At 34.6% G+C, this 14,402-nt stretch overlaps 1 long non-coding RNA gene across 1 annotated transcript; it reads left to right on the top strand.

Annotated features, from left to right (window-relative positions):
* Positions 1 to 522: 522 nt before the first annotated feature.
* Positions 523 to 12,273, top strand: LOC108712470. Its single transcript, XR_001934985.2, has 3 exons — positions 523 to 622; positions 9,712 to 9,830; positions 11,739 to 12,273. It is a non-coding gene; the product is annotated as an uncharacterized LOC108712470 (long non-coding RNA).
* Positions 12,274 to 14,402: the final 2,129 nt, after the last annotated feature.

Genomic DNA, 14,402 nt, shown 5'->3' with positions numbered 1-14,402 from the left:
TTGCTCTTTTGAGAAATGGATTTCAGTGCAGAATCATGCTGGAGCAGCACTATTAACTGATTCATTTTGATTTTTTTTTTCCATGACAGTATCCCTTTAAATACCTGCAAGAGGACTGAGTGTATTTCCTCTCTGGTTGCTGTTTCTGGTACACCCCTGTTATTGTTTTTTGTGCTCCTGTCTTTAGTATTATTAATGTGCCAGTTAGCCTCCTCTATTCCAAATTTTGGTGTATAATTGTTAATAGTGATGGGTGAACTTGTCCCGTTTTGATTCGCAAAAAAATTTGTGAATTTCCTGTGAAATTGGCAAAATGGCGAAACATTTTTGGATGCCGACGTCAGTTTTTGGATGCCAGCTCACATTTGCCGGCAAAAATGCGCCAGTGTCCAAAAAACCTGACGCCGCGAATTTGCGTCTGGCGAATAAATTTGCCCATCATTAATTATGCCTTTTGTTGCCAACAGTTTACCTTGCTTTTGTTCCAGCATGTCTGTTTATTAAGTTGTTTTTATTTCTTTTAGTTTCTTGTAGATCATCATAAGGTGGATTTTAGTGGATTGAGGGGAAGAGCTCACAAACTATACTGCCATCTGTCCCACAGGCTAGCCAAGCTCCCCAGGTCACCTATATTTTCATCTTATTTAATCTTGTTTGTTTCTTATCTCGCTTCCTGCATAAAAAATTGGTAACCTGTAAAGGAAAAAAACAATTAGCTAGGAAGAGAAACATGGCTCAGTATGGACAAGACTTATTCTGTTGTGCTAGTGCACAACATGTAAATAAAGCTTCGGAGAACTGGGTCTCACTGTTTCCAAACAGACAACTTATAATAATTATCATATTATCATAATAATAGTTACAGTGAACTGTCGGAGCATGTTGCAGTTTATGGACTCTGAGTGAATATAATTGTGAAAAGAATATGTGAGGGGATAATAAATATGCAGTAATATCAGACCCTATAGGCCAAGACAAGCGTTAGGAAGAGTTTACTATTAACATGGTCAGCCAGGACAAGGGTGAGCACCAGATGACAGATATAAGCTAATGTCTAGGGTTGTGACAATAGTCAGACTAGACCAGATCTCACTTCAAAACTAGTATTAAAACATAAGGCAAAGAATAGTAGCTAGGAACAGGACCACAAATTAGGAAGCTATGATCCAATAACACACACTAGAGCCACAGCACACCCAGTTAATGAAAGGTGCAAAATAATTAATAAATAATAATAATTAATAATAAATAACCCCATCTAAATACACCCACCAGATGGTGTAATTTTGCAGAAAGTTGCTTTCATTTTTTGTTTTTGCAAGAATGGTCATAAATATATGGGGGAGGGGTAATATAGTCACATACATCATATTGCATTTTATATTTTCATGGATTTTTTTTAAATTAATTTTTCTTATTTTTAGATAAAAGTTGCAATATTAACTAGAATAGAAAGATGTTCAAGAAGCCTCAGCTGCATCAGAAAAAAAAGCCTTTTAAACAATCTGAAAAACTATTGTATACAAAATGGATTGGAAAGTGGCTTTATATTTCTATTCACTTTAAAACATGCCTAATACATAAAACATTTTGAAAAGAGCAAAAGACCTTGTGTGCTGCTTGACATTGTTAATCTAGTCATTGTTATGCAAAATAAACTCAGCAAAAACTGTTTAGCTGCGTGCTGGAGAATAAGAAATTGTTTGAACATTTTGGAACGAGAACATTTCATATAAAATTGTAAACAGAAAATAGGAAATTACTTAACAATAGCTTCCAATGTAATCTTTGTTGTAATTTTTTCTAAGGCACACAGGGTCGGACTGGAGCATTGGAGGTATACCAGGGGCCCCTCTCGACTTTCAAACCATGCTCCCCGTGTGCATGCGCGAACAGTGCCGCACTAATCAGGGGAGCTGGACTGGGCCCATTCTGACCCTGAAAGCACAGTATCATTAACAGGTTGGATTCATGTACTTTGCTAGAGAGAGAGAGAGACTTCAGCTTTTGGTAACATTTGATTTGTTAATATTCTAATGTTGTAATTGGCTACTTACTATAGCCTTGGATATGGCTAGAGAATAATGACAATTTAGAGAGAGACAGCCTCTCTAAAATGTCAAATGATATGCATTCATGTATAGCAGAACCAGTAGCTCGTGAGCAACATGTTGCTCTCCAACCCCTTGGATGTTGCTCTCAGGGTCCTCAAAGCAGCTGCTTATTTTTGAATTCCAGACTTGAAAGCAAGTTTTAATTGCATACAGTAAGTATAGTGCCAAGTAGAGCCTCTTGTAGGCTACCAGTCCACATAGGGGCTACCAAATAGCCAATGACAGCCCTTATTTGGCACCCCAAGGGACTTTTTCATGCTTGTGTTGCTTCCCAACTCTTTTTACATTTGAATGTGGCTCACAGGTAAAAAAGGTTGGGGACCCCTGATTTATAGTAATAAGTTCCAGTGGCTTTATCAAAATGTATGATTAGAGTTCACCACATAATAATTCACTGACTTCCCAAGGGAATGAATAGAAAGTGAATATTTTTTTTTCTGTGGTGAGCTCTAATTTTACTTTTTGATGAATCTACCCCTGAAGTGTTATTCAGTTGCTATGTCTCAGCTACCTTAGCAGTCAGGTAACAATTGTCTAGCCATGATGGAAGAATAGCAAAGGGACTAGCAAAAGTATTAGCAGTATTCAGCTATATTGACCTTACTTGAATTCTATGCATTGTTTAGTAATCTAGTAGTTTAGATTTTATACTTTTGATTGATTTTATGAGTAAATAGCAATTCATTTTCATATATTAAAGTTATTAGTTATGCATTGTAGCATGCCACTATTGATAGATGCTTATGTACAGTATGTCTTCTTGGAAATTAATTCACAAACACCTATTAAAATCTCATACAATTTTTAACCTTAATTGTTAACGTGGGAAATATTAATGAGTGAATTTAACAAAAAAGGCAACATAAATAAGGCACATTGAGAAGTACAGTAATGGTTGCACAAAGCCTAATTAGCGCATGTTTGAGAAGTTGTGAATATCGTTCAAAGCATTTCACAGAGACAAATGAAACATTAGCATAATTAGCAGAATTTACTTTTAAGAGAACTTGTGAAGGTGAAAAACTTTGGAATATTAGCAACAAAAAGGGCAAGTGCCAGATGCAAATCAATACTTTTAAAAGAAGAAATGTGGTCGTAAATGAGTGATTTCCAATAAATTGTGTGGTATGGTTACTGGAAAAATCAATTAAAGAAGATATATCCATCCCAGAATACTCTATGAGGCATTGCATACGCCAGTGAAAATGGCTCAGGTGTTTGGATTGATTAGCCTTACCTTCATTTAAAAGAGGTGCGGTCTAGCAGTTAGTACTCTCTGCTCTGAAAATTGTAGCTTTTTTGATTTGGAGAGAGGGATGTGTACAATATGCCCCTATAGTTATATGTTGGGAGGTGAAAAAAAAGATTAATTTCATAAGTAAATAGTTAGAGGCAATATTCAGTGCAGCCAGCCAGTGGCACCAATCCTAAGGTTTCCTTGCATGGGAAGTCACCTACAGGAGCCTACATAAGAAAGTGCAGGCATTTCCTCTTTGGCCTGAGATCATCTGACAGGAAGGAATGAATACTGTAAAGACCAAACAAAGGTGGGAGATTGGATCCTTTAGACCTAATAAGAGAAACAGTAGATTGGTAGGAACTAGGAGTGAGAAATAGCTAGGTTAGCCAGCAAGGACAGTCTGTTGTCCCAACAAGGAGTGAGTTTTTTGAGGTAGAACCAAGGTCAATTTTGTGCCAGTTAGGGAATTTGAGTGTTTGGGAGTAGGTTAGAGGGAACTTATGTAAACTGTAGGAAGACAGCTTGGGAGAAGCTTGGGCACTGTATGTTGGACACCGTAGAGGAGAAGGGGGAAACCTTTATTGGGAAAGGAGGCTCCCTCAAAGGCATTTGCATTTGACAGGGGTCCGGGAGGCTTTGTTAGAGGAAGGCTGTGTGGGTATAAGGATTAGAGAGGATCATCTAAAGTAGTGCTTTGTGCAACTGATCTACTTTGAGTCTGGCAACCCTTGTCATCGTCTGTAACTGGTCACCCTGTAAGAAACCAAATCTGCCTTGGATGATCACACTGTTTGCCAAATGCCTGCATCTTATAGTAAAGGGTGTCCCCATACCCTTTCCTGTAACCAACGTCTGCCAGCAATGGGTAGCCCCCATAACATACAGTAAAGAGCTTGATTCTTATGGGATGTTGAACTTGCATTGCTAGATTTAATTGGTAAGTTGTAGAAGGGTTAGGCACTACTCTGCAAAAACAAGAATCGGGAATTCTGTATAGGTTGCAAAGGGTGTCTGCAATTAAATATGAAATTTCCACAATATCTATCAAAACAGATTAACAGCCTATTGTGTTATGAAAATAAATACATCTGGTAATATCATAATAGCTTTTTAGCTTCCAATGTGTTTATATATACATATCACTTTCCCCACATTTAATTCTCAATAATACATATTTGAGTTATATTTCATTAAGCTTTCTGGCTTCTCTTTCCATTATCTAAATTTTTACTAATAAATTCAGTAGTAAATGATCCAAGATGATACCAGTTGGCATACTGAGTTTATGTATAGGAAAATGAACATATGCCTTTTTTCAGACTTAAATATTTTTCCGCTTTTTTTTAGTGTAGCTGCCATCAAGTTTTGGAAATTGGCCATGTTGAAAAACCGGGGATAAAAAAATAAATTTTCTGCTCACGTTAACTAAAACAGAGCAATGAATTAAATAAAACTATACTTATAATTTCTCTGACTCAGCACAAGGCTAAACTTGTACAGTACTTTTCCATACAGTGAATTTAATTGCCCTATATTATATACTGTATGTCTGAATTTGCAAAGATAAAGGCTATAAAATAAGTGTTATTATCAAAACACTTTTAAAAAATCCTGCTAAGCTGATTCACGTGTGGGAATTATGAGATAAACTGAAACAGTAATTGACCCTCTGATTATTGAAGGTGAAATAATCTCAAGGGGCCACATTTATCTATTTAAGCACAATGCTTGCTGGCTTTATTCTAATTACAGAGAATAAAGGTGCAGGCTTCTAAAGGTTTGTCATTGGTCACTGAATAATAAAATCACAAGCTCATAATTAGCATCAGCTATCTACAGTAACCTAATTACAAAATGCAAATAATGTACATAGTGTAATTTATATTTAAAACAACTCTATGGCAATTATGGTTTTTCAGTTATATGATTTTTTTTAATTTAACAAATGTTATGTCTTAGAAGTGGATACCCTTTTTCAATATACAAAATGAAGGATCCAAAGAAACGGCACAATTTTAAATATTTTTTATTTTTAAAATATTCTTTTTTTGATTGGGAATGATTCATTATTATTATTATTATTATTATTATTACTAATCTTTATTTGTATTCCAAACATATCCCTTATGTTTACATAGATAGTTGTATGCAATCATATTAATCAGAAACCCTGTTTGAGGAATTCTGAGAATCTAGAGGAAAATCATTCAAACATGGGTTAAACACAATCATTCAGAAGCACAAGACCCAGGAGAGCCCTGTACCTACTGCCTGCCTATAGCAGATGTTATGTATAGGGCTGCCTTGCTCTGGACAGTGATGTGCTTCAGCCAGATATCTATAATGGCACATGGTACAGAAGGGATATAGGGCAATGATAAATGAAGCAAAACATGTGCATTCCTACGTTTTTTTCACTGCAATTATGACTGTTGATGTGACTGAAACTCTTCAACCTACTGCCCTTAGTGACATCAAAATGATTTATTGGGATTGGGCTTTTCTCACAGTTTAGTAGAATTGGTAATTTTATTAATAGAGAGATCTTGACATGAGATGATTTTCATTGATTTTGATATAGGCACTTAAAGGGACACTTGTTTCAAGTTGTTTCAAGTTCCTCAACCAATTACAAGTGAGATGTAAGGCTATCATATTTTTGAGCATATTGTGAAGAATTTCATCTATGTGAAACAATTTTGTACTCTTTAAATAAATGTTATTTCTGTGTTTTTATGTGTACACAATCTATTCTCCTCTTCCTCTTCCTTAAGCAGGATAATATGCATTTTGCTATGGTACAGGCATGGAGTGATTTATATTTGATATATATTTTATGTCATATGAATATAATATGATATAGCTGTTAAAATTTTGCCAGTTAAGATACATTATTGTGACCGTGTTATTAAATATGCCTCCTAAAATATGGCAGAAAAAAGTGCCTTTAGTTTTGAAATTAATCTTGTGTTTTTATCAAAAGATGAGCACATTAAGAACAAACATGCATTTCTGTATAATAATATGGACAATAATATGCATTTCTCTTTTTACTTAATATTTGCTCAAAAGGATGTACACTTTGTTATTTGTGGTATTGAGCAGTACAGTAATTATCACTGTCCATTCACATACCAGTATTTTCACTATATGGAATTTTCAGAACAAGTATTAAAAATAAGCACACCTATAGTGGCCATTAGAAATCCAAAACACTTCAATCAAAATGCTCTATCCTCTGTATTTATTCGTCTGCTGTCTGTAATGCTGCCAAATATTTTTGGCTAGATTGAAGCTCTGCAGCTATTTAGTATTTAATAGTCATGATCCATCGGCAACCACACTGTAACTGATGATTACACAGTGAAAAATTGCTTGAATGTGGTTCATGATTTCCTCCATTATGGAAGCTTCCTTCAAAGTTTATTATATAAAATCCTATGTTGCAGAACTTTCAGACTAAGTTCTCTCTCTCTAAGAAAATTTTTTATAGAACAGTCAAGCTATTCACTTGACTGTTCTGTAAAATGTTAAGTTATAGCAGAATATTAGAACATACTCTAGTGACCTTGTTCTTTGCAAACTTCATCAGAAATTAATTTTATACCAATAATAATATTAAATAATAATTTGTAATAATACAAATTGAGTACAGTCCTATACATTCAATATCCAGTCCTTAAAGGGATACGGTCATGGGAAAAAAAATTTTTTTTCAAAATGAATCCATTAATAGTGCTGCTTCAGCAGAATTCTGCACTGAAATCCATTTCTCAAAAGAGCAAACTGATTTTTTTATATTCAATTTTGAATCTGACATGGGGCTAGACATATTGTCAATTTCCCAGCTGCCCCCAAGTCATGTGACTTGTGCTCTGATAAACTTCAATCACTCTTTACTGCTGTACTGCAAGTTGGAGTGATATCACCCCCACCCTTTTTCCACCAGCAGCCAAACAAAAGAACAATGGGAAGGTAACCAGATAACAGCTCCCTAACACAAGATAACAGCTGCCTGGTAGATCTAAGAACAACACTCAATAGTAAAAACCCATGTCCCACTGAGACACATTCAGTTACATTGAGAATTAAAAACAGCAGCCTGCCACAAACCATTTTTCTCCTAAAGTGCAGGCACAAGTCACATGACATGGGGCAGCTGGGAAATTGACAAAATGTCTAGCCCCATGTGAGATTTCAAAATTGAATATAAAAAATCTGTTTGCTCTTTTGAGAAATGGATTTCAGTTCAGAATTCTGCTGGAGCAGCATTATTAACTGATTCATTTTGAAAAAATTTTTTTTCCCATGACAGTATACCTTTAAGAGGGATATAAATGAGCTGGAGAGAGTGCAGAGACGTGCAACTAAATTGGTTAGAGGGATGGAAGACTTAAATTATGAGGGTAGACTGTCAAGGTTGGGGGGGTTTTCTCTGGAAAAAAGGCGCTTGCGTGGGGATATGATTACACTTTACAAGTACATTTGAGGACATTATAGACAAATAGCAGGGGACCTTTTTACCCATAAAGAGGATCACCGTACCAGAGGCCACCCCTTTAGACTAGAAGAAAAGAACTTTCATTTGAAGCAACGTAGGTGGTTCTTCACAGTCAGGACAGTGAGGTTGTGGAATGCACTGCCGGGTGATGTTGTGATGGCTGATTCTGTTAATGCTTTTAAAAGTGACTTGGATGATTAATATACAATTAATATATATTGGCAAATATAGTTTCAGTGTGAGTGTAGGTATGTGCACTGGGTTTCATTTGGAGGGGTTGAACTTGATGGACTTTGGCCTTTTTCAATCCCATTTAACTAATTAAATAAATTATGTAAAATCCAGGAAAATGTAAAATCAGGGAAATGTATTATGCATGATATATTTGGTGGGCCCACAAAACAACAATGTAAAATTAGGGAAAACTTGAAATCAGGTGAAAAAATGGGGTTTCTACTGTATATAGTAATGTATATATTTGATTCTTGGAAATTTTGCACCTAAAGTATTGAGTTAGTGAAGATATATCAATGTCAGCTCTGCATTCTTCCCATTTAAAAATAGACTTAGATTTACTTTCAAAGCCAGTGCTCTCCCCAGAAGGCTAAATGATGATTTTGTTATACTCTTTAGAGCTGGATCAGAAATCTCATATGTTTCTCATCAAAGATGTGTCTTTTTCCTATGCAGTGACATTGTTGTTTAGAAAAGTTGCAGATTGCATCTAAAGTAGAAAGACTGACTTGAATTGACATAACTGTTTTTTTTGTTTTTACATGTTTTACATTTAAATTGCTGATAATTACACATTTAGTTATACACAATCATGATGATGAACGAATTGATGAGTATATCAAAACCTTTTGCAATATACTTACTCATGCAGTAGAATTTTAATAATTCAGAGATGGACAGCCAAACACATTAATGCTTTTGGAAAATATAGTTTGGAATAAGCTATTTGAAATGCAATTACAAATCATGCAGCATTTAGCATTTTAAGTTTGTGCACCTAAAACGTTGTTGCTCATATTGAAACATTAATACCATGATGAATAATTATATTTACATAGTTATACTATACACATATTATACTTATTAATTACCATGATTTAAATGTTAAATAGATCATAACTCCATTTACTTTAAACAGACACATTTACTTATTAGCACAATCATCCTAACAAACTTTTTGCTTTTATTTTGTTGGTGATAGTGACCATCTAGTCAAAGAATTGAAGACTGAATGATATTCATGTAATAATTAAACCTGCAGTTACAAACCTGTGTGCTGTACATGATTAACTTAAAAGTTACCTAAAACCAAAAAAAATATATATGTAATCTGACTTAGAGTAGTCCTCTAAACACTTTGGCAATTTACATTTATTTGCTGTGTCTGAGATACAGTGTATTACAATACTACAAATCATATGCAATTTGTGTGGATGTCCATTTTTCATTATTTAGGATGAATGGTGTGTGAGTGGTACAATAGAATGTTCTATTACCGCACACCTCCTTCCACTTTTCTGCGTGGTGGTGCTGGTCCTCCGTTGACCTAGCCCGGTCTCCTTACTGCTTTGTAATTTCAAAAAACGGTCCGCACACACCAATATTGCAGTCGGGGATTGTGCCCCTTTTATTAATGCCACCAACAATCAACGTTTCGGGGGAACACAGCCTCCCTTCTTCAGGAACAAGAAGAAGGGAGGCTGTGTTCCCCCCGAAACGTTGATTGTTTGAAATTACAAAGTGGTGTGTGAGTGGTGCCTGTGCCCAATTCTTTTGGCACAATTATGAAATGCTTATTTACGCTGGATGCATAGGAAACCCTGAAGCTTCTGTCTTGTCAGGAAGTGGTGGTAGTGCCAGGCTTCCCCTGCATCAATAGACACAGCAGAACTCAACTTGGGAGGATGGACTGAGCAACATCAAGCTCAACTATACAGAGGTATAAGGAGCACATATCGATGTAAGTACCTTTAGGATCAGTAGCCCTTTGGGGTCTATTTGCTAACATTCTAATTTCTTTCTTTTCACAAATCATATTTTTTCTCTAGAAATTCATGTTTTTTTTTTATTTCTCTGCAAAAATGCAAGATTTATTTAGGGGCAGATTTATCAAAGGTTGATGTGAAAATTCTAATTAAAAAAATTAGAATTTCAAGCTAATTATTGTGTACTTCGACTAGGGAATAGTTCAAATTTGATTCGAATTTGAGAAAAATGTGAATTTTGAAATTTATCATGTACTGTCTTCAACCATTGCCATCTAAAACCTGCTGAATTGCTGTTTTAGCCCATGGGGGACCTCCTAGAACCTGGAGTCAATTGGTGGACTTTGAAAATTCCAAGTTTTTTGGGGGGAAAAATTAGAATCGTACGATTCGAATTCGCTTTTACTTTGATTCGTACAATTCAAATTCGATCAAAAACTGACTTATTTGGCCAAAAAAACAGATTAAATTTTGGTTTGTCTTTTTGAATTCGAATTTTGAAGTTTTTTACATTCGAAATTCGACCTTTGCTAAATCTGAATTTTTGAATTCAAACAATTTGAATTCCGAGCTATTTTTGTGTACTTCTACTAGGGAATAGTCTAAATTCAATTCAAATTTGAAAAAAATTCTAAAATTTGAATATAGAAATTTATCATGTACTGTTTCGGCTTCAACCATTTGCCATCTAAAACCTGCCGAATTGCTATTTTAGCCTATGGGGGACCTCCTAGAACCTATCTGGAGTCAATTGGTGAAAAATCAAAGTTTTTTTTTGGGGAAAAACTTTGTTTCTAATTCGGACCGAAAACTGACCTATGCGGCCAAAAAAAACCTTTGACTTAATTTCGGTTGGTCTTTTTGAATTCAAATTTCGACGTTTTGTAAAAACTAGAAAACTTCTCCAAGTAAAAGTAGTCAAGGTTCCATAGAAGTCAATGGGAGCTGCTCTGATGCTATTGGCCCCTTTCTCTTTTTTTAAACCAAACTTTTAAAGGTTTTTGGATATTTGTTCGCTAGTAATTTTCCAAAAAACTTGAATTTTTAGAGTTTTCCCAGATATTCGTGTTTTTTTTTTCAATTGTTTAGCTCATTTTTTGTTCATACTTTTTATATTCTGATCTTTTTTTATAGCTTTCATGGCATTCATGGTTTTAGAGAAGTAGACTTGGTAGAATGGTTCAAAAAATCACTAATACCACTAAAATCCAACCTTTAATAAATGGTCCTATAACATTTTTTTGTTTGTGTTCTATGTATTCCCTGGCTATAGTTGACCCTAGGCATGCTGATTGTATTAGAGGTGTAAAAATATCTCAGAAACTTCTGAAAACAATGTAAAAGTGCGCAGAGTAAACTTACATCAATTCATTTTTTGAGGTTTATATATTTAACAAATACAAAATCAAATTTTTGAATTGATCTAATTCTGAAGGACCAGCTGGGTATGTGCACATCAGTAAGATCCATTTCAATCAATAGTAGTCTAATCAAGTTGCAAAAAGAAACCACTGTCAGTTGCCTTCTATGATATTTAATATCTCAGTCCACTTTTAATTCTGGGGGTCTGAGATGCCAAATTCTTGAAGATTCTCATAAAGATCATAAATCGAATTGTGAAATTTTCCATAAACATAGTAATGGCTGAGAAATCTTCAAGTTTCCAGTTCAGTCTTTGCTAAATCTTCCATTTAATATTGCTTGACTTCCCTGCTTGTATTTTGGACGCTGCTCGGTTTCTGTTTGACATAATAAAATAAACAAAGTGCAGCTTGACAAGCATTTTAGTCATCTTTGTTGAATTGCTTGGCTACTGTATAACTTTTCTTGACCTTCATGTGCATTAGTCCTTTCATTGTTTCAGACATGTTGTCTCTTTTCAGATATTTCCCTCATAGGCAACAGTCCCCTGACAAGAATGTCTCCCAGTGATGGACTTTCATGTTACAGGTCAATGTTGATTGGCAGAACGGCAGCATTTATAAGGTCACAGAAGCCTGTCTGACGGATAGCAAGCTGAGTGCAAAAATGCCAGTGAAATCACACAAAAAGAACATTTTTGATATGTACATATTTTAATACATTTGTTATTGTAGATCCCAAAATGTGGTACATTTGAGCAGTTTTAGTTCATTTGAGGCTGTTAAATAAAACATTAACCTTGAAGCAGAATCATCATAAAACGTCGGCAACTGTATTAGGATTGTATTATTAAATCATGTCTGAGTGAAGCAAAATCCTCCCCAGATATTCACTCTTTGCAGCTTGTGTTGTGGAGCTTGAAACTATTTTATTAATTTTATTAATGTGACAGTGGGCAACTCAGTATTACTTTTCTCTGAGCTTTGTCATCTCTGTAGCTTGTACAGCTTGTGCCAAATATATTTCTCTGTGCTATAATAAAAGCAGCAAATCATTTTGGAATGTTTGCTTTCTCAGAATCCAAATGAAAGGGGCAGTTTTAGATATTAGAGTAAGTTAGATATTAAGCAATATTTTAATACAATTTCCACTTGGTCTTCATTTTTTTAATTTAAAAAACTATCTGGTTTGAGTCACTTAGAAGTAGTTTAAAGGGGAGGTTTTCCTTTAGGTTTACTTTTAGGAGCAGATTTATCAAAGGTCAAGGTGAATTTTTGAATGAAAAGAATTAGAATTTTGAGCTATTTTTTGTGTACTTCGATTAGAGAATAGTCCAAATTCGATTCGAATTTGAAAAAAAATTGAATATTCAAATTTCAAATTTTATTATGTACTGTCTCTTTAAAAATTAGACTTCGACCAATCGCCATCTAATACCTGCAGAATTGCTGTTTTAGCCTATGGGGGACCTCCTAGAACGTATTTGGAGTCAACTGGTGGACTTTGAAAAAAACTTTGAATGGGATTCGATCGGATGCGCTATTTCTTCGATTCGTACAATTCTAATTCAGCTGAATACAGACCTATTCGATCAAAAACTGACCTATTCGACCAAAAAAAACCTTCAACTTAATTTCAGTTGGTTTTTTTTAATTCGAATCTCAAAGTTTTTTCAATTTGAAATTTGACCCTTGATAAATATGTATAAATATGTATATAAGTATATTGTAGAATGGTCAGTTCTAAGCAACTTTTTAATTGGTCTTCATCTTTTTTATTTGCCTTCTTCTTACTCTTTCTAGCTTTGAAATTGCACCATCTAAATTAAATGCTTGTGAAGCTACAAATTTATTGATATTGCTATTTTGAACTACTCATCTTTCTATTCCGGCCCTCTCCTATTCATATTCCATACTCTTATTCAAATCAATGCCTGTTTGCTAGGATAACTTGGACCCTAGCAACCAGATTGCTGAAATAGCAAACTGGAGATCTGAATAACAAAAAAAAACACAAAGAAAAAAAGAAAATTGCAAATTGTCTCAAATTATCACTCTCTACATCATACTAAAAGTTAACTCAAAGGTGAACAACCCCTTTAAGTACCCCAAACTACCTAAATTGTACCTACAATCCAGTCATGTGTGGTACTTTTATGTTTTAACACTTGGGGGGTTATTTACTAAACTCCGAATGCAAAAATTACAAAAAAAAATTTTTATGAAATCAGACTTTTAAAAAAATCACGAATTTTTCAGAATTTATTAAACCCAGAGGATGGGGAAAAGTCTGAATCTGAAAATCCGGCATCTCAGACCTGTCGAGGTTGCATATAAATCAATGGGAGAAGTCCCAATGATTTTTTGATGTGCGCTGGGTTTTTGGCAATACCCCGAAGTTTTCTGAGTTTGTGGGCAAAAAATCCGAAAAAATTGTGAAAATCAGATGAAAGATCCAAAAAAAAAAGTGAAAATCATATTTTTCAAGATTTTTCCCTGCAAACAAAATTTTCAGGAAAGTGTATTAATAAATAAAAAAAATAATAAAATAAAACCTGTGTGGATTTGGTCAGAGTTTTTTTCAGAGAATATTGAGATAAATTTGGACTTTGATAAATAACCCCCTTGGATTGTAAAATCAAAACAAGAATGTGAGCATTGGGTGGAGATGCAGCCTGTCTTCTAATAACAAGAAGAAATAGTAACTAATGCATTTTTATTAAAATAATGATGACATATTGAGAAAACTATGATGCCCATTGGCAGTAATGAGACCAAAAATTTCTTGTAGGGCCATCAATGACAGAATAAGGAAAGGATAAAGAAAAACAAAGATTTAAGGCTGGTATACTAAGAAACACTGAGACAAACAGGGTAAAACTTTGACAGTACTGTGAGAACATATTCTAAAGTAAGAAGTCTATAAAAGATTGTTACTACACTCCATTTCACTGTATTTCACATTGAAGAGCTGTTTTTCCTTGGTCTCCGTGTGAGTAGTGATGGGCAAATCTGACCCGTTTCTCTTTGCCGAAAATTTGTGAAACAGTGAAAAATTTGCTAAATGCATTAAAGTCGTTGGGCAACAACTTTATTTGACAGGCAACTATTTATTTCACCCATTGGAGTCTATAGGCATCTTTTTCACTGTGAAACCTGGTAAAAAGATTTGGTCATCACTACCTA

The sequence above is a fragment of the Xenopus laevis genome, chromosome 3S (assembly GCF_017654675.1).
Source record: "Xenopus laevis strain J_2021 chromosome 3S, Xenopus_laevis_v10.1, whole genome shotgun sequence".
Lineage (NCBI taxonomy): Eukaryota > Metazoa > Chordata > Amphibia > Anura > Pipidae > Xenopus > Xenopus laevis.
Note: the sequence above shows the minus strand (reverse complement) of the source record. Positions and strands in the feature narration are given on the sequence as shown.